The sequence below is a fragment of the Tympanuchus pallidicinctus genome, unplaced genomic scaffold (assembly GCF_026119805.1).
Source record: "Tympanuchus pallidicinctus isolate F22 unplaced genomic scaffold, pur_lepc_1.0 scaffold2, whole genome shotgun sequence".
NCBI classification, from domain to species: Eukaryota; Metazoa; Chordata; class Aves; order Galliformes; family Phasianidae; genus Tympanuchus; species Tympanuchus pallidicinctus.
Genome location: NW_026294721.1, coordinates 621,718 through 641,958, shown reverse-complemented (window position 1 = coordinate 641,958; position 20,241 = coordinate 621,718). Strand labels below are relative to the sequence as shown.

Here is a 20,241-nt window from a genome sequence, read left to right as displayed (position 1 = left end):
TAGCTTCTGTATGGGTCATCTTTATCTCGAAAGGCGAGAGAGCCGGAGGAATTAATGAAATCCTATGCAGCTGGCTGGAAAATGTAACTGTGTGGCTCCATCCTGTGCCCCTTTTGCTTCAGCCGGTGGTTTGTGCTCATCCTGACCTCCTTCTGCCCTCCGCCCCGAGCAGGGGGATGGGGGGGAGGGGAGCGATGTGTCTCCACTGTTCCCTTCCAACCCCACCACGCAGTTACAACACCCACCTCCACCTATTTAATAGCAGGGGAGGTCGTTCTCCTTCTAGCCTTTTCTTTTGCGGATTCCTTCCCCCAATTCCCCTTAGCTTCTACTTATTTATTCCTTTCTTTATTATGATTAGCATTTTGTATTTATTTTCTTTATGGCTTCAGGAAGGAGCTGCAGCACTCTAAGGGGCTGATGCAGCTCAGCTGTGCTCCTGGTTCTCCCATTCTGCTCCAGGAACCAATCTCTCCTTCCTCACTGTGCTTTAACTTCAGCTGAGCTCTCATAAAGTTCTCTTTTGAGGCCTGCGTTTGAGCATAGAAAAGGTCTGTGAAGGTATATATGTATATATATACTTTACGATTTATAAACTATGTGATCTTTATGATCCCCTCCTCCCTTTTCTCCTTCCTCCTCCCCTCTTTTTTTCCTTTCCCCTCCTCTCTTTTGTGTGTTTGTTTTTGGTTTTTTTTTTTCCCTTCCCTTTTATTTTTTCCCCTCTTTTTCATCTTATCACAGCCTCAGAGAAGCACTTCTTGCAGTGTGCAATGGAGGAGGACGCTTCCCTTGGCTTCAATCCGGGAGTGAGGAGCAGGCTGGATCCTTGCAAGGGGATGGTGAGTCAAAAATGGCAATATAAAGTCTTGGAGTGTAACTAGAATAAGTCTTCAGCAATATTCATAACTGGGAGAGATATGTGGAAGCAATGGGTATCCAGGTGGTTTGGGTGGCTCCTTGGCATCTCTCTCACAGGTAATTGTAGATGCTCACAGTTATGATCTTTGCTGACGTTTAAACTTCTTAAGGCGATGTCTTGGGGGTTCATTTGGCTTCTCTTCACGTGTTGAAGGCTTCAGACAGCAGTCTGAGGCACTTCTGGTGAAATAGAGAGGTTAATACGCTGTGTGCATTATCCCCCTGCCAGCATCCCAACAGAAATGGGCTGAGAATCCTGAACATAAATTCTACTACATCTCCCCAAATGTTGCAATTGGAAATGATAGTGCCTGGATAGCCTTGCTGTCTTATAAATGCCCAATCTTTGCATTTTAAAATGATTGACCGTGACAGCAAAGAGGGTGTAAAGTGAATGAACAGCAAACTGCTTTCTGGCTAATATTTCTTTCTGAAGGTCTCCTTCCTCTCTTACATGGGTGAGATTTTCAATTTATCCCAGCTGGCAATGAAAGCTTTGCTCCACAACAGGTGACTGTGTTCAAATTCTGATTTACAGCACCTTCCTGCCTGCTGATTAATCTGCTGATGTGCAATTTTGATCTGATAAAATACAAACAATAAAAGTTTGTGCAGGAAGAATACGAGAGCAGGGAAGGGAAGAAGTGAGGTTGCCCTCAGATTTCCAATGTTTGTGAGCCTGTTTTCCTGTAGGGCTACCTACAGGTCAGAGATGCAAAACTGACCAATGGGTCATTGCTCCAGATGTGCTGAAGGTGCTGTCTCTCCATTTCCCCCTGCAGAGTAGACTTTTCTCAGTTACCCAATGGTGACTTTGGAAAGTTGATACAAGGGACTTGGTTCAGTGGGTATGGTGGGGATGAGTTGATGGTTGGACAGGATTTTCTTCATAGAATGGCTTGGGTTGGGAGGGACCCCAAGAATCATCAAGTTCCAACCTCCCTGCCGTAGGCAGGGCCACCAACCTCCACATTTAATACCAGACCAGGCTGCCCAAGCTCCCATCCAATCTGGCCTTGAACACCTCCAACTATCTTAGTGGTCTTTTCCCAACTTTAACGATTCTATGAATCTATGAAATTAAATTAAGGTTGAACGTGCTCCTGAATGTCTTACTAACGCTGGGGAGTATGGACTGCAAAAAACCAAATGTTTCAGGAAACAGCTTGAACAGTCAGTTCACTCACACTAAGAATATTTCTTTTTAATGGTTCAAGACCAGCATCCAGCTGACCTTACCTGCATCCTCCAGGTCATGTTACTGTTTCATGTCCTCCTCCAACACTCAGTAAAGTCAGTGCTTGTCTTTCTTGTGACTGCGTTGGAAGCTGGATCGGGCTTTTATATGCTTTTTCAGCATTATAAATATAGATGGAGTACATATGTATATTTGTTCTGAAGTATCATGTTTGACCATTTGTTATGGCATGAACAGTTCCTCTTTCAGTGTAATGAACACAGTTTTATCTGGCATAAGGGCTATGTTTAGTCTACATTCGCATATAGCTTTTCCTTTAACAATATTTGTCTAATTATGACTACACGGATTCATTTTGCTCTGTAGGGAAATGTTGTTTTTTGGATGTGCTTTTGTGTGATGGTGGTGGTCGGCTGTATTGAGCAAACCCAAGCAGCCACAGATGTTCTTTTTGGGTGCTCATGAAATGTAAGAGCAACTATAGCACTCCATCTTGATGTATACCCAATGCTGTGTATGGCTGTATGTCAAAAGAAAGGCTGAAAGAAACAGATCAGGTGTGGATTAATGGTGGGCTGATGGTTGGACTATGTGATCTTAAAAGTCTTTTCAAATCTTTATGGTTCTATGTTGGACCTTTTTTTTTTTTTTTTCCCTGGCTGACCCTCAGGTTGAGGCTGTGTGTTGGCTATGGTGGTCTTGGCCTCCTGGAATACCAGAGTTACTTTGTGGTCACCAATGAAGATGCTCTCCATCTGTTGGCTCCTTCAGTTGGATTTGTTTTCCATTGGAGCCCTTGCAAAGGTTTCTTGGCGTTGTGGCCTGCAAAGCGTTTTAGGAAAGGATGGATATAGGATAGGAAGGTGAGGGAGTGGTGATGGCCAACAAGGCTTAGTGGGCATGGTGATGATTGGTGGAAAAGTACTTAGTGGTTTTTTCCCACCTCATTGATTCTAAGGTGATGACCAGCAGTGCTGCTGGTTGACCCTGCCTAACTTCAAAGGCTGAGCTCCAGATCACCAAATTGCAGAGCCTGGCCTCGTGCTCTAAGGTGGGTGTTGTGGCAGCCTGGTCTCCCATCATGTTTTGGGGCTGAGCATGGGGATGTGTAAAGCCAAGACAATTCAACTTCAGGATGTAGTCATTGTCGTCGTCTTGTTCTGCAAAAAAAAAGTGGAAATGCTGAGAAGCAGAGTCCAACACGTCTCTCACAGATTGTGTACACCGAGTTCCTCTGAAATCCAACCAAAATAGAGGAAAAATGGAACACTATGGCAGCAGCAACCCTGTCCCTGGCTAGTCTGAGCCCGCCAGCTTCTTCTACAGAAGTTTATTTAAAACCAGAATCCCTTGAGTACTAGAATTGCTTTTACAGGAGTCTCATTAAGACAGACATTATTGCATCTATTAATAAAGCAGAACATTTCCTCTGCTGGATGCTAATCGCTGAGTGGATACACTCAATGGAACTGTGGAGGGGCCTGGTGGTGGGCAAATCTTGGGACCAAGTAAATTAACTCAATCAGCTTGCTCAGAAAATGAATTCCCTGTCCCATGGAATGTTCCCCCCTCCTGCATGTACTCATCTGAAGGGGATGGAGCATGTCCTAAATGAGGCAAAGCCACCATAAGTGGTGACATCCTGGCAGAATTTGGATCAAGCCTTCTCATGTCTGAAGTGTGTTGACATCCCTCTCTGGTGACAACTGACTCTCCAAGTCGATAGAATGAGATTCAGATGTTGTGATCCTGAACCCACAAGTGAAACACAAAATGGGGTTTGTTTCTACTTTCAAGCTAAAAAATAAATAAATAAATAAATAAAATTGGGAAGGATGGGAAAGTATTTTTAAGCCTCTTTTAAGGCTGTTCTATGAGCTTTTTATTTATATGAATCCATTGACAATGTGTTTGCTTTCATCACATACATTTCTAGTTAAAATGTACAAAATATCAGAGCAGTATGTTTCAAGCTGATGCAGAAGAACTTGCAAGTAGTTTTCATCAGCACTTCTGAAGACAGGCAGCACAGCAGAAAGGAAAGCAACCTGGTCTCAAGGAATTAGTCCAGAATGATTGGGAGCTGATATTAACTTCCTTTCTTCATGGGGTACCATAAATCCATCTTCAAGACTTGTTCATCTGGTCTTGTTGCTTGATGGGAATCATCCCTATGCAATAAGCAAGAAAGAAGTCATGCCTCATTAAGGGTTGACTGTTGGACTAGATGATCTTAGAGGTCTTTTCTAACATTTCTGATCCCATGATAAGGATTTCAGATCATTATATGCAAGATAGAAGTTATGGGAATTTCAACCCAAGTGAAGTAAGTCCCTAAAAACTTTTTTTTTCATAGAGTAACAATGATGTAAGAGAAAATAATTTGGTGGGCTGATGAGAAGATAGAAAATAGCATTGAAATTGGTTTCTGGGTCTAGCACTGATGATTCATTGCTCATTTTATGGATGACACTTCTCCACGGTGGTGTTGCACTCACTTGTATCTCAGTTGCAGTCAGTAAATATGACTTATTCTAGCCCAGTTTTGGTCTGAAGGTTGCAGGGAACTGCCACCTTTTGGCTTTGTATCCTCCCCCCCTCAAAAATCCCCTTAGTCTTCAATGGCTCCCACAGCAATGCAAATCTTCTGATGCTCGTGATGCTAAAGCAGCCAGAGACAAGACCCAAACTAATTTATATGGGAGCGAGAAGCCAGTCTTCAAAGTTGCAAGTGTCTGAAACAACCACCGTTTTACCCATAAAATAATAGAGATGTTTTGTTTTGGATACATTGGCCAAAACCATGCTGAGGTATCTCATCATCATTTGCTTTGCTCTGATTTCTGTTCTCTTTTCTCTGTAGAAAGAGGAATAATTTTGTATCTCAGTTGGGCTCGTTGGATCTCGTCTGAGATGTCACACTGATTTTTTTGGGGTGACGGTCTTTGCATGTTGGGGTGATGTTGGAGGATTTTCTTTATCATTTGGGCAATGTCTGCCCCTGAAAGAACTGCTGTCACAGAAAATTAGAGAGATGGTTTTATTAAACCAAGAATGAGTGGGAGTAGACTGGAGGAATGTATTCCTGCCAACTTCCCCAGGTTTCCCCATTCATCTAGTTTATGACCAAGGAAGGACATTACATCATTCCTGTCTCACCTGCTCAATACAGTCCTTACATATCTTTCTTCTACCTGCGAGTTGCATCTTGCCATGTGAATTTAGAATGTCTTCCAGGAAAGGATCCCATCTTGAAGAAATCAGGCAGCATGAATTTTCACCACTTCCCTTGGTGGTTTGTCTGTGTGATTGCTCTCACTATTCATTATGGGCCTTAGGACCCAGAATTTCCTCCTCCTGAAGAGGTTTAGGTGACATAACCAAACCAGCTCTCAGTTTTTTGTTGTTGTTTTTAAGCTAAGCTGAAATTACTGAGCTGATGGATTCTTTCTGCGAAGTATCTGGATTCAACCTTCAAATCACTCCTTCCTTCCCACAGTCATTTATGTGTGCATCCTCATTTTAAATATATGGCACACGAAAAATGCCCAGGTTTTCCTTATCTGCCTCATTGGTGGAGAAATCACCAAGGAGAGCTCGTTTCCTTTAGAAACGTCTTCATTCATAAGTCTCTGTGGATTTTGTTCCCCTCTTTCTCTCATCAGTCTTATGATAGGATTTGTCATTGTGTAGCTGTGCCTTTTTGGCCCTCAGATCCCTGTTGTGTTTGGAAAGGATTACAGTGTCACAGAATGGCTTGAGTTGGATGGAACCTTAAAGCCCATCCAGCCCCAACCCCTGCCATGGGGGGGAGATCAGGCTGCCCATGCCCCATCCATAGCCAAGGACATCTTCAGGGTTGGAGCATGAACTGTTTTTTTTTTTTTTTTTTTGGGCAGCATAAATTAAAATTGGCGTGGCTGAACCAGTAATAGAACAGTTGGACTTTTATCTCATTCTTGTATCTGGAGATGATTAAGCTGGGTCACCACATCCAGTTGGGAGAGAGGAAAAGGTGCAGGCAATTGGGGACAACCGTGGCGTACAGAAGAGCCCTGTGGTTGGGCTGGTAGCTCGGTGAGCAGTGCCATAGGGTCAGGTAGTTGCTCTATTAAAAGAAGGGAAAGCAGACATCAGACGTGGTCAGCCCTGAGGCAGACACCCAAACAAACCAGTGTGTGGTGGTGTTTCCACAGCCCCAAAATATCAGCTGGGCTTTCCAAGCTGTCCAGTTCGGAAGTAGTGTCCGTCCCTGCTGTGTGTCTCTGAGGAGTGCTCTCGTTCTGCAGTTTGTGGTTTATTTACTCTCTGGGTGCTACCAGTGAGCTGGGAAAATATCCCAGGGTTGGCTGAGCGATGTAGTTGGGAAGAGAAGGATGTGTGGGCTATGTATGTTTTTATGGATCTCTGGTTATGGGAATGGCTCATCCTCAGGATGTAATGCAAGTAGTGAAGCAAAATATCTGCAGTAGTGAAGGGCATCTATCCATCAGTAATTTCTACTAGGACAGTGAAAACTGCAGGGAAGAACGTGAATGCAGCCTCTTTCTGTGTATGTCAGAGAGGTGAAGTTGCATCGGAGACTTGTCCTGTGCCTTTAATGGACATTATAGAATGGTTTGAGTTGGAAGGGACCTTGAAAGGCCATCTAGACCAACTCTCCTGCACTGAACAGGGATGCACACAGCTCGGTCAGATGCCCATACATCCTGATCTTGCGTGTGCCCAGGGATGGGGCACACATCACATCTCTGGGCAACCTGTGCCAGTGCTGCATCACCCTTATTGTAGAACACTTTTTTTTCTTAGATCCAATTGAAATCTCCTTTCTTTTAGTTTGAAACCATTTTCCCTCTATATTATGGGCTATTGTAAATATGATCTGCTTTTGTCCTCTCTTGTAGATCCCAAAGCATATGATGAACACAGACTCATCTGGCAACACACTGGTCTCATTTCCAGTGCCCCAATATTCTCAGAATTTTGTCTTTGTTCCCTTCCATCCTTTCTCTCAAAGGCATGTTAAAATGGGGTATTAGTATTGCTGCAGAAGTTGGGGAAACCCCAGCAGCACTGTGGTTGTGTGGCTTTCATTTTGCTTGTTTTGTTGCATAAATGATGCTCTTGTCCTAAATCACACAGTCACAAGCCCAGTAGCTTTGCTACATGTTGTGGTTCAAAGGGAAAGTGTTTGCTTTAAGAGCCTGATCCAGCCTGGATCAGCTCTTGGAAGTCTCCAGGGATGGGGCATCAACTATATCTCTGGGCAACCTGTTCCAGTGCATCACCACCCACACTATAGAAGATGTCTTTTTTTATATCCAAGCTAAATCTCCCTTCTTTGAGCTTGAAACCATTTCCCCTTGTTCTGTCACCACAGATCCTGCTAAAGAGTCTATCCTCTTCTTTCTTGTACCTCCCATGGTCATCTTGGATGCAAGAGGTTTTGGTGATTCCTCATTGACTCCCTGAATGGGTCCAAGGGAGACGATGCAACCAGCCAGGTGGCATTTCTGGGGACCAGAGATGCTTTGCTTCACTTCTTTTGTCCAGCTTATCTTTCCCTATCTCCTTGTCCCCATTCAGAAGGGACTTGGCTGTCTGTAGCCTCTTTGCCTGTTTCTTTTTGTAGTCAGACACTGCCACAGGCTGCCTAGGGAGGTGTTGGAGTCCACATATGTGACACTGTGTCAATGCCAGGCTGTTGTCCTGTGGTGGATCTGCAGCAAAGAGATTCTGTCACATCTCACTCAAACACAGCCTGGGTTTGCTGTCCCAGCTGTGCTCACTCTTTTAAGGTGATGCTGTCCCCAGAATCCGCAAACTGGGAAGATGTTTTTCCCAATACTCTCCTTGATGACGTTTTTGGAGGTTGCTGGATGGGATAGAGGTGTGCCTGTGTCCTAATCCTGTTTGTTTGGTTTTTTTTTTTAGCCATCCGAGAGCCATCAATGCTGGGGTCCAGAGTTGGACACGAGCACAGTGCTTGGCCATGCTCCCTTGCTGCCCTCTGCAGGCAACTGTCCCTTGTCCACTGCTCTGCTGAGCAGTGCAGCCCTCCTGCATCCTTCCAGAAGCAACTTTGGTCTCCTTGCCACCTTATTCCCCCTGCCTTCATACCCTAAAATATCTAGGCTCCATTGCAGACACTGCAGAAGCATCATTGCCAGCTGTGCCAAAGGGCAGCCAGGTTGGCAGCCACACTGGGCAGCAGGGTGATGGCGTTGGCAATGGCTTTGGCTGGCAGAGCAGTGTTGGATGCAGTGCTGTGAGTCACCTGGCCAGCACTGCAGCCACTTGGCAGCCTCTCCTGCAGCAGCCTACGTGCAGAGGCAGTGCAGAAAGTTGCTCCAGGAGGTTGCTTTGGCACGCACAGGCTGCGCTTCTGCACCAAAACCAGCCCTGAAGCTTTCCAATTCTTCCCCTCTGCTCATTTCTCTATTGGGTAAATCAAGGTTGCAGGCTGCTTGCAGGTCCTCACACTTTGCATCATGTTCTCTTCTGGCCCCGGAGTCACAGCTGGAAACGGGGCTGATACGGAGTAGCTGGCCCTCAATCAGACCCCAACCCGTGCTGGGGTTAGGATGTCTGGAAGTCTGTCTGTGACCCAAAGTGGCAGCACTGTGGGGTTGTGCAAGGATGCCTGGATGGGTTGTGCATGGATATATGTTTACCAGTGCTGGCTTGGGGAGATGTGATCTGATGGGATCCAAAGGAGACTCAGACAGAACTCCCCAGGCAGATTGAGCTGTGCATGCACGGAGGGAGCCCAAACAAAAAAAAAAGAGGCAGAAAGAAGGAAGAACTTGAAACCACCCCAGTTTTGCAACACTTCATTTTTCAGTTTCTGGGCAGGATTTGTATTTGGCATCTAATTAATCTCAAAACACACAGAAATCGTGCAGTTTGGTGGTTCTGCAGTGCTTTTTACCTGGGAATTTTGAAACACCTTTTTAGGAAAGTGGGGCTTTGTAGTTATCCCAAGTGCCCAGATGGAAAAATGAAGCTGGGGTGTATGATTTTGCCAAGGCTGCCCGGACAGTCAGTGGCAGAGGTGAGAATGAGGTGGTAAAGGCACTTTTCTGTGAACAGAAAATACAAATTAAGGGAAAGAGGGAGTCAGGATCACTGCAGAGCCTTCTAGGAACAAGCCCAGCTCTAATGCTGTTTGCTGGAGCAGGTACTCAACCTGACACTCCATAACTGTTGCAAAACATCAGCTGAGTAACATGATAGTGGGTTAATTTGTGGTTACACACGGAGCTCAGGAGCCCTGATTGATGGCACCTTGCTCTGACTGCCAGACTCCACTGCTCTGTGTAATGAGAACATAATCTTGCTCAGTTCCTGGATGCTGAACACCGCTTTGGTCTCCTGCAGGGTGAGGATTTTGCATCCTGCTTTGTAGGCTCAGGGGCTCCACTTTCCAGGATCAGTGTTACTGAGGTTGCACAGGATGAATTCATCTAAGGATAAAGCTCTTTGTGTCTGAGCATCAAAGCTCTGCTCAGTGTGACATGGAGCTTTCCATGTAGCAACATGCAGGACTGGAGTTTCAGCTTCATGAAGGAGCAGCTGGATTGGAAGGAGCAGAGTCAGGATGGTGATCACTCACAGACTAAGAACAGCAGGGAACAGTTGGGTTTTGGACCATGCCTTAACAATTGGAGTTCATGGGATGAAGGATGCGTGGTTGTCACAGAATCACAGAATGGCCCGGATTGGAAGGGACCTCAAGGATCATGAATCTCCAGTCCCCCATTGTATTTGAGCTTTGAACAGCAAGCTGGTGGTGGAAAAAATCTGCTCCTCCACACCACTCAGGTATGCCAATGCCATGTCTCATGGTTCTGCAATGCTCAGGTTAGAGCTGTGATTGGCCCCTTCGAGTAAAGGATGTCAGAGCCCTGCTTTAACTCATGCAGATCTTGTGAAGCTGAGCACCTGAGAACCACAGTGAGATGCCACAGGTGGGAAGCAAAGAAGGAGTCCCCAGGTTTAAAAAATTCTGTCTATAAGAGAAGGTGAAGCTTACAGCAAGGAGGGGTGGGACATGGAGAATCACATGGCAGCTGAAACACTGGATTGTAGAATTGTTATAGAATGGTTTGAGTTGGAAGGGATCTCTAAATGCCATCTGGTCCCACTGTAATGAACAGGGACATCCACAGCTCCATTGGGTGCTCAGAGCCCTGTCCTGCCTGATTTTGAGTGTCCCTAAGGATGAGCCGTCATAGGATGGCTTGGGTTGGGAGAGACCTCAAAGATCATCCAGTTCCAACTCCACTGATGCAGGCAGGATTGCCAGTCACTAAGTGTAGCACTGGACCAGTCTGCCCAAGAGCCTTGGACACCTTCAGGAAGGGGGCACCCCACACCTGGGGGTGCCATCCTGGGGTCCCGTTGGCTTCCTGGGATCTGCAGTAGGTATGGCATGGAAGGCAGACCTGGCATGAGGTGGAGGGGAGGTGAGAACCCTGTGACTCGCCTGGTACCTTCGCCCAGGTAAGAAGAGGTCATTTGAGCTCTCACGGCAGTCAAGGGAACGCCGATTGGAACCAGATGTCAGGAAGTGCGAGGCACCACGAACGTGTGGCAGGGCCTCCCAGCCATGGCGGCGGAGCCCCCTAACACTGGGGTCATTCACGAAGCAATTAGTTGGCATCCCGTGGTTTTGGCCTGTTAAAAAAAAAACAAAACGGGAATCGACCTTCAAGAGCTAAGTGGGCCCTGCGAGGAGCTTTCCCAGAGCAATGGGAAGTGCTGGCACGGGGAATTAGCGAGCTCTGGGTGGTAGGGGACGGGAGGTGGGATGAATGGGGCTACGTTGGCTGTGGACAGACTCCTGTTGAGTTCAGAGGGCTTTGCCTCAGGCTGAGTGCCACGGTTTGAGAAAAATGAGGGAAAAACTGGGGCCAGGACTTCTACCTCTCATTCAGCTTTCCTGCCATTACGCTCATTAGGGCTCATATAAGTCATGTCTTCTGTGCTTTCTCTTAGGGAGCTGCTGTCTGCTGAATGGTTGATGTGATTATCTTAAGGTCATGATGAGTCCATTGCTGCTTCAAGCCTCTAAAACAGTTGGGGAGACTTCAGTAGGGGTGTACTGCAAATCTTCTGAAAGTTACGGCCGAAGCAGAAATTCCTGGTTGAAAGTCTCTTACCTGGCTTTTGTAGGAGACCAAGCTGATTGAACATATGGAGTTCTTTGTGGTCTTATGAACATGACATCAAACCCTATATTTTCTTTTTTTTGCTATCTCATACTCTTCATAGTTACATTATCTTCTTTATGTGGCATAGAGCAATGAAGGTACGTTGCCCATAGACTCTCCTATTAATGTTAATGCAAAAACCCTAGAGAAAATCAAAGGGGAGAGAAACATGTCTGAGTCTGTAAATGCTCTCCTCTCCTCTCCTCTCCTCTCCTCTCCTCTCCTCTCCTCTCCTCTCCTCTCCTCTCCTCTCCTCTCCTCTCCTCTCCTCTCCTCTCCTCTCCTCTCCTCTCCTCTCCTCTCCTCTCCTCTCCTCTCCTCTCCTCTCCTCTCCTCTCCTCTCCTCTCCTCTCCTCTCCTCTCCTCTCCTCTCCTCTCCTCTCCTCTCCTCTCCTCTCCTCTCCTCTCCTCTCCTCTCCTCTCCTCTCCTCTCCTCTCCTCTCCTCTCCTCTCCTCTCCTCTCCTCTCCTCTCCTCTCCTCTCCTCTCCTCTCCTCTCCTCTCCTCTCCTCTCCTCTCCTCTCCTCTCCTCTCCTCTCCTCTCCTCTCCTCTCCTCATTGTTTCTCATTTTCTCTACTATTTCTGTTCTATTTCTCTAGAAAACTCAAATGTCAAATGTCTTCCAGGCGCCCAGTTTTGCAAGCTCTAAAGGGTCAAATAGTTTTTCCATCTGCACACTATTCCTCCTGACCTAATCTGAGTTTTTTACACCTTGATTTACTGCAGGAAGGGAAAGGCTCAGGTGCAAAGCCATAACTTTTTGGTCATGGAGGAACATTTGTGCAGGTGAATGTTTGGAGTGCTACCAGCTCCAGTGACTGCATGCTTGACATCAGGCAGGTGCTGCTGTAGGTGCGAGAAAGTTGCCCCAGCCATTGCTCTGCTGAGGTAGGAGAGAGGCTGTGTAAGTCTCTGTATCAGAGTCTGCAAGGTCAATAGCTGTTGCTCTGGTGAACTCAATAAGCTACAAGATACACCAAGGGAGCAGTCTTCAATTGAATTGGTTGCTCTCCCAGCCTCCCTCCTTCCCCCAGTGTGGGAGGTTGCAAACTTTTTATCATTTCTTTGTATGCTCAGGGCTGGAAGTCCTGAGCAATGACGCAGGGCCCTGGGTTTCCTCTGCTTTGCTGTCTGTGCAGCCAGGTCAGCACACTGCAAACAGGAGCAAAATACGTAGGGTACTCCAGCCTACTTCTCTTGGATGCGAGTAGCAACATGGAGCTCATGGGATGCTGTAGCACCATTGCTAGTGCCAACGGCAGAGTGAAAGATTCATTTTGGCTAAAAAAAAGCAACAACAAAAGGTAGATCTGCTCTGCTTTTCCAGAATGCTGCATGAAGTTATGTGGGTAGGAGTCAGAAAGGAGGACTTGGGGGATATCTGGAACAGGGGGGAATGTCTTGCTCCCTCTGCTTCTCCCCAAGTGAGAAAGTCTGGGGTGCAATGGCTTTATAGTCGCTCGCATAACGGGATCGGAATGACTTATGAACTGTTCCTATCTGAACAAAAATAACACATTCTCATTTCTCCCTCCCCTTCCAGGCTTCATGACTTTAAAAGGATTTGTGACAAGCCATGAGCCTTGAGAAAATAAACCATGATGAATTCCCATCCGTAGAGACAGCTCTGAAGGTATGTGTCCCCTCCTCCCTGCTCCCTGGAAAACCACAGTCTTGGCCAGAAGTGGAAGAGGAGCCATTCATTCAGGAACAATTTCCCAAATCACGCTGCAAAAAATGGACTTGCTCACTCTTAAATGAGCTCCATGGGGATTTTGCGTCCCCTTTATGTGCCAGGTTAGCTCTGGGGAGTGTGCAGGCTGGCCGACGTGCTCAGCAATGGGAGCACAGCATAGTGGGGCAGGCACGTAGCTGGGGAGTGGCTGAGAAGAGGATGGCCTCATCCATGGGCTAATTGCCCTCTGGAAATACCAACACCTCCCAGCTCTGTTCCACTGCCATTAGCTTAGAGAGGGACATTAAAGCAAAAGACATGGCCTTACCTTTCTCTAAACACAGAATTGTAAGGGATGGAAGGGACCTGCAGAGATCATCTAGTCCACCTCCCCCAGACAGCTAGTGGGTTTTGGATGCCATGCTCAGAAGGACATTGGAGGAAGGCGAGGATGGCTCTTGAATTTTGGTCAGGACGTGTTGCTGCCTGTCTCACCAAGGGTGATCAGGATAAATCTAGCTCTCTGAGAGATCACAAGCACCCTACCAATGCAAGCGAGAAAGTTGGCTTCTGTCCCATGTAGCTTTGAGTTATCTGGGAGCAAAGCAGACATCCATCCATAGCCCTACCTCAGGGTCTTGACCCTGAGCTAGGTACAGGGGGGAAGCCATCTCTGATTGATTCCCTGACATTTGTGATTTTCCTGCTCTCCATTAATGCACTTGTTGAGCCACAGGGAGGTCAGCACAGGGTCCGGATAGTCTGCATGCCACATAAAGCTCTGTGGGATGCCTGCAAATTTCTGTGGTTTGAGCTGTTGAGAAGAAGGACAGCATTTTGCATGCAGAAATTAGGAAGGCTGTTTTCTCTTTGTGTGTCAGAAATCATCTGCTTGGTTTTGTTGCAACCATTGGTAGAGGTGGGCCAAAAAATGTTCGTGTTGACAGCATGGTGCTTAGTACTTTTCTCATGATGGCTTGTAGTTGCTAAAATCACACTGATTTTCTTTCATTTCCCCTTGGAGTTTTATTTGGACACCAATGAACTACTGAAAGGAGGGCAGGCAGGGAGTGGGAAGGACCATGCAAGTGTGAAGTGCACTGGGAAATTCTCTCGTGGTGGATGGGGAACGATGACACATCAAAGGGGATGGGGAGAAGCAAGCCCATGAATACCAAACACATGGCAAGAAGAACCACCTACTGTTTAATGAGAGAATTAGGACACGTGAATGCCTTTTCTCAGGCTACTTCAATCTGTTTCTAATACTGGCTTAGGGAAGAGTGGATGAGAAGCAGGAGGCCAATATATATATATATATTAATGTTTCTCTTCTTTAGCAAGTTTGTGTGTATTTATATTTACCCTAATTGCTCACAAAAGCATGTTTGGCACTGTTATTTCTGGTGTTCCTTGGCAGTGAGGGGCTTTTTACCACCAGCCTATCAATACCACATGGTGGGTGGGAGAACCTCCTGCTCTCCCTCCCCTTTTTGCTCCATTCTGAAAAGCACTGCGTTGTCTCAGCTTGGCAAAGGAAGAGATACAAAAGGGGGAAGCAAAGCTATTCGTTTAGCTCCAGACCCCTCCATGTTCCTCCCTTGATCATGGAACCATTAAGGTTGCAGAAGACCATGTAGATCATTTAGTCCAAACATCACATGAGATGCAGGTCCCTTTTTTCAACGGGAGTGTGTATGTGCACATGTGTTAGCTGTAGAGCTTTCCCATGGCAGAGCTTCCACAGTGCTCTATTTATTTTGCTGATTTCTTGCTCAGCTCAACCACAGTACTCTGGTTTGGACTTGGAGGTGGATTATGTGGTCTCCGTTACTGGAGATCACCACTTAAAGCCTGCCCTTGCCAAGGCCAACCATTGCCTCTCATTGTCTGGCAGCTTTGCCCAAATTCAGATGAACTTGGATCTTTCTGGGTCAAGGATCTTCCTGGCTAATGGAGATGATGCAGAAGTGCCTGTAGGATAAAGGATGAAAAAGAAAATAGTTCCTTATTCCTCCTGTGGAGAAAAAAGTCTATCCTTTAGTGGGGAGTTTTGTCTAGAGGTTGTCTGACTTCAAATCCTTATACAGCTTGGGAAGTCACCATAAGCAAAGGGAAATTGTATTAGCGGTGGCTGATGCTCTCTTGGAGGGCATTGTAGAAGAGAGAACCATTTCATGAAGTACTGAGTAGATACATGAAATCTTTTTGTGTATGAGGGAGGAGTATTTCTGACTGATGGCTGGTAGGGCATTCAAGTGATTGTCAAAGATACCACAAAGATGCCACAAGATAGGTGTGGGTTCACAGATCCCTTTATAAACTGGCCCTTCCACAGAGCAATCTATCTCATCCAAAGGAGAACTGGCTTTTGGAAATGGCCTCAACTCTTCACTGGTTTTTAAGGAAGCCAAGTGTCCAGGCTGTGCTGCCTTTTAGGCTCCTAAATGCCAGAGAGATGTATGCCACTCTTAACACCTTAATCTTTTAAAATTACATTGAATTTTCATGGTTTTCCATCTCAGTGTCTTTCTCTCGCTCTTGGATAATTCTGTGGCTCTTGCCTTAACTCTCTCCAGCTTTCTGACATCTTTTCTATAATGTGTGTTGCAGATTGAACATGATATTTCACATCTGTGGTTAGTACAGACTTTTTCCTTGCTCCTGTTCACCAGCACTTTGGGGGAAACTTTCTAGCTCATGGAATTCCCTCTCAAAAAACAAAATGAAAAAAAAAACCAACACTGTCCTTTAGGTCACAGCCCTCTGCTCTGTGGGTATGGCGGGCATCTCTTGTACTCTGCATGTAACGTGGCATTTTGCTACCTACAATGTATGTTTGAGCTGAAGCATGTGATCACACAGTCCTGAAGGACCTGAGTGCCCTGCCCTCATTGTTACTTATTGCTATGACAACTTCTGTGACCTAAACAGCATACGTCAGCTGAAAGTAATATATTTACTTTCGGAAAACTGACGACAATGCTGACTACCTCTGAGCAGGGCAACAGATCCTGACAACCACTGGTGATACTTTCTCACTGAGAAAATACCTTCCAGCTTCTACAAGCTAGCCAGCTCCTGATCTGTTGGATGTATGCTTCGTTTTTGTAGTGTAGCAGAAGCTTTTCAAACAGAAGGTTGTGCAATGTTCAGTCATGCACCACATGAAAGTTTGTATTATGCCTGTAAGAGACTCTTTGATGAACTGAACTCAGTTTTGTCAGAAAATGAAATCAGGCCTATTTCCCATGAAAAACATTGACTGACATTTGTTGCAAATGTAATTACTTTGCAAGGTGGAGTGGTGTCACCTCACCTAAATTTAACCGAATAATAGTTTGCTGTCTGATCCAAACCAGCTGCCAAGCTCGGTTCTGCAGTCAACGGAGAGAGATCAGCCCTCCAGCAGTTGAATCATCTAATCTACCATAGACATCTGTCTTACAGTAGGATGATTGCTGTTTGGATGTGCCTACATGTCTCCATTGACTGAAGGAGAGAGGATTAATGTTGAGCTAGCCTCTGTACGGCTACTCGAGTGAAATCACTTCTGTTAAAATATTGGCACGGCTTTACCATTCCTTTCTCCAAATGTTGGGAAATGCATTATTCCCCTTCAGGACTCTCATGACTCACAGTCTGGGGAGTTTCAGGTAAGTCACAATTCGTAAGTCCAAGATCCCCTCCCTGCCCCTTCTTTTTATCCGGAGAGATCGGTTAGGTTTTGGTTGAGCTGTTAATGGGGCAGCATTTGCTAGACTACGCCCTGTTGCCAGCTAGCCACAGGCTTTGATCATTGAGCTCTGTGCATCACCCAAGCTGGAAAGGAAAGTCTTGTGTTTGCCTCAGCAAATGCCTTGGGATTAAGTGGTGAATTCAAGAGAAATGTGCAGAGGGAGAGGATGGAAGCGCAACGGTGATGCTTTGATCCTACGTCAGGGGAAGTGTGCATGGGCAGGTTGGGTGGAGGGTGGGCTGCACCAACATAAGGCAGCCAACCCTATGGAAAGGAGGGTCTTTTCTAAGTCAGAAAACATTGACCATGCTCCTCAAGATAGCCTGGACGTAGCCCCTGGGCAGTGAGGTCTCATTGCAGATGTGGGCATTCAGAGCTTTATCTATGCTTGGGTCAAGGAGTTGGCTCATTAGTATCTCGTGCCACAGATGTAGTTTACACAGGGTAACTTTCAAACCTACACAATCAATGACCAGCGGGCTGGTGCTTTTCCAGTGAAAATACGTGGCATGATACGTGCAACTAATAAAGCTTTTCCAATGAGGGGAAAAAAACCCACATTTGGTTATCCCTGGTCTATTCCATTTTCAGTGTGCTTCACTCCAGAGATATCAGAATAATGCTGGGAGGGCACAGATGTACAGCTGCGACAATGAAGTGCTAAAACCAGCCAAGGATTTAGAAGCTATTAGTTACAAGTAAAACAAATGAGTGCATTTCACGACCTGCTAATTTGTGAGTGAAGAGAGAAACGCAAAACAAATCCAACTCTTGTTTGCAGCAAATTGTTTACTTTATTCTAATAATAAATGTGACTAGAAAGTAATGCCAATGCTCTGCCAAGGCAAAACAAAAAAAAGCATCTGAATGTGAGTGTAATTCTTCTCCTGTTTAAATGAATGAAACAGAAAGAACTACAGAAGTCTCGTGTTTCATCCTTTAATCTCTTTGTACATAATCTGTTGATGCAGTGGAGGATGGACTAGATTGCTGTAATGTGGTTCATCATCAATTATTTTCAATTGGAGCCATTTTGTCATCCTTAATAGATGGGTTGCTTTTTTTTTTTTTTTTTTTGGAATGAGTTTCTCTGACAATTCTTGTTATCGATTAAGGGAACTGGAAACAAGTTTTTAGTTATGTTGATTTAATTTAACTTTGTTTTAACTGTTTCCAGCGTGCAGGGAAGCAAATAATGGACTAGTGTTAAGATTTTTGTGAACAAGAGAAGAGAGTTGGGTACAACAGAATTCCCTTCTTTCCTACTCAACGTGTTCTGCACCACAGCATGGGTCTGCACAGTCACAGGATGTTCCATGCTTTGGGGACGTGGAGTCAGGCAAAGTTTCTACTCCATCTTTCTTCAGTGACCAGGATGAGTTTTCAAGTATTTAACATTTCAGATATTTGCATTTCGGACGTGGTCCCTGGTGGGAAAAGCAGAGCCATCCTAAGCACGGGGGAAATGTGGAGTTGGAAGCATATCCAGACTTAGTAACTTAAGCTTTCCTCTCCAATGGGCTGAACTGAGATCTCTGATCTGGGGAGTCCCAGAAGGCTTCAACTGGAGCCCGTGTGTCCGGTACAAGGCATGTTGAGATAGATGGAGGCCAACTGGAGAAGGTCCAAAGGAGAGCAGTAGAATGGTCAGAGGTCCAGAAAACATAACCTCCAAGGAAGGATTGAAGGAGTTGGGATTGTTTAGTCTAGAGGAGAGAGGACTGCAGAGATTTGCTGGGAGATTTTAAGTATGTAAAAGGGTACCACGAAGAGAAGAATTTGCTCCCTGAGTCCTCTGCAGGAAAAAAGACATGTTTCTATCTAAATTAGGAGAAAGACCACAAAAACAGGCATGTTTCTAAGTCAAGAGAAAGACGTTTGGGTTGGACAAGAGGAGAGGCTCCTGATGTCAGGCAAATGTATTTTGGTAGAATGGATTATGACTTCTGGAAGCTCACTTGCAGGTAGATCTGTGTGTGTATAAAAGGGAAGAAAGCATGAGATGAGAAAATTACCTCCCTGTTCGGTGCAGAGTCTTCTCCGCATGTGTTGTTAACAATGTTCTCAGTTTGAGTTAGGTATGTTGCTGATACTTCTGAATCTAATACTTAGAATATTCCCTCACTCAGCATTGTTTAAGCCACGTCTAAATACTGTGTCCAGTTTTAGGGCTCTTCTCACACATAAAAGTACATGAAAAATAGAGCAAGTTCAGCAGACTCCATTGAGATGTTTGGAGGCTGGAGTATTTGCTGCTTAGGGTGGCTGAAGTTTATTCATCCTTGGAGGTTTTCAAGATCAGAATGAATAAAGCACTGTGCAATCTGGTCAGATCTCCCAGGGAGCCTGGCTCTGAGCAAAGTAATGGACTGTGGAGACCTTTCCACAATTATCTGATTCCAAAATTCAAAAATTAAGTGGCTGTATTTGTCAAAAAAACCTGTGCTACTACTGAACCCAGAAGTGCTTTCCAAGCATCTACTGCCAGGTGTCAACAAAAGCATTGTGGTGCCTCTATGTGTTCTTAGATGTCTCTGTACAACCAGTGCTCTTCACTTTGTGCTCTCAAACTTTTCTTTGCCAGCAGGAAGAGGAATAGACATGAGCTCCAGTTTGGATTGCTCTCATCAGCGATGATCATACAGAGATTCTAAGCAGCCGTAGACTTGTTTGGGGCTGGAAGTTGCATCAGGGCAGCAAGGATGGAAGTTTTTGGATTTGGACACAGTGCTGCCATAGAGTGGCTACCTGGTTATTGGATTCTAGTTATTCACTTTCTCAGAGTACTCCACGCTTCATGTTGAGGGCTGTACTCTTACATCCTGAGTTGTATAACCCATTACATCCTTATTGTTTAAGCCTTTGCAGCAGTTGAGACTATTTCAGAGTCATAAGCAGCTATTAAGAACGTTGCTGTTGTTTCTCACCATAGAATAAGAGAGTGACAGAATGGCTTGGGTTGGAAGGAAGTTTGAAGATCGTCTAGTTCCAGCCCCTTTTTGCAAACACAGAAAGGCCTTGCCATAAATTTTAAGTCATGAATTATCTGGTGTTCAGCTCATGCTGAACATCACAGATGCCAGAGCTTCCCTGATATTACCGAATCATAGAATTCTTAGGGTTGGAAGGGATCTTTAAAGGTCATCCAGTCCAACTCCCTTGCAGTGAACAAGGGCATCCACAGTTAGATCAGGTTGCCCATGGCCTGATCCAGCCTCGCCTTGAACAACTCCAGGAATGGGGGCATCCACCACATCTCAGGGCAACCTGTAGGGTGCTAATTCCATAACTGGAAGGGGTATGTGTGTGTACAAACTCAGCACACAGATGACCTTTTAGTGTGAACTCTTACTAGCGTTCTCCAGACAAGATTCCCATCCTTCTGTCTCAACTTCCCCTCATTTTCGAGTGTTTGAGAGAGAAAGATCGGCATCTTTGCTTGCATTATGACTGCTCCCAGCCATGAAGAATAAACCCAAGGCTTATTCCATTC

General features: G+C 45.6%; 1 long non-coding RNA gene across 3 annotated transcripts; it reads left to right on the top strand.

Moving 5' to 3' along the window:
• The first annotated feature begins 214 nt into the window (after positions 1-214).
• LOC128080566 (uncharacterized) lies at positions 215-19,782 on the top strand. 3 transcript variants are annotated; one of them, XR_008206765.1, is made up of 5 exons: positions 215-551; positions 745-842; positions 12,878-12,967; positions 19,037-19,109; positions 19,336-19,782. It is a non-coding gene; the product is annotated as an uncharacterized LOC128080566 (long non-coding RNA). The 3 variants fall into 3 exon arrangements; XR_008206766.1 differs by having other exon boundaries at positions 19,333-19,782; XR_008206767.1 differs by having other exon boundaries at positions 215-561.
• The last annotated feature ends 459 nt before the right edge of the window (positions 19,783-20,241 follow it).